Source organism: Charadrius vociferus, unplaced genomic scaffold, assembly GCF_000708025.1.
Source record: "Charadrius vociferus isolate BGI_N301 unplaced genomic scaffold, ASM70802v2 scaffold136, whole genome shotgun sequence".
Classification (NCBI taxonomy): domain Eukaryota; kingdom Metazoa; phylum Chordata; class Aves; order Charadriiformes; family Charadriidae; genus Charadrius; species Charadrius vociferus.
The window spans coordinates 973140-974000 of NW_009648960.1; positions in this window are offsets into that span (position 1 = coordinate 973140).

An 861-nucleotide genomic window follows, 5' to 3' on the forward strand; every position below is an offset into this window, starting at 1 on the left:
TCAGGAGCAGGGTTATTTGCTCCAGAAAAACATCAGCGGAGTCATTCATGCACATTCAACCCTGATTACTGAAGTTAGTCTATGGATTAACATGTTAAGTGTCTCTAGATGTAGATACATACACACACTTTATTTTCTTCAGTAGAAAAAAGGGGCAAAGTCTTGCCTTGATTCAGGCAATGGACATTTGCAGCTGTGTCTTGCAGCACAATGACCCAGCCAAGCTGGGCATGGAGCTGGAGGAGTGAGGGTTAGTGTAGGGGAAGCCTGAATTTCGGCTGCCCTTGCTCTGTGGCAGACTTTACTTCAGCACCCTCTGAGCACTAACTGCAGCAGAAACTGGTTCAAATGGTGTCAGCAGTCAAACTAGGAATTTGTGCTTTAAAAACAAGGAAGCATTTGGGAGGGGTGAGGGGGTTGTTGCTTTATTTTTTCTTTCAGAAATAGGAAAAATTAGAGTGAAAGCCATAGCAGTCGCTAGGATTGTGGACCTGCCCAGTTTTAATATGCACCTCACAGGGCTGGGGTCTGCCCTGAAATCCCAGCTTGTGGGGAATCTCCAGTCTTCCTGGAGGAAGGATTCATAGGTCAGCTTCAGTATGAAACCCCTAAAAACCACAGGAATAAGTGAAATAAAGATGACACAAATTTTTCTTCGGAAATCCTGGCTTTTAAGGTAATATCAGGATTTTCCCAAGGCTTGACTCATCCTTTTTCGGAAGTGCTGCAGCCAGAGATGGAAGCGTAGCTTCCCAAGGGGCAATGGCAAGGCTGAGGAGGGAGAGCAAGGGGAGATGAGGTCTCCAGCATTTGGGAGGATCTCCAGCATCATCCAGCTGCTGGGGGGGGGGGGGGGGTTTT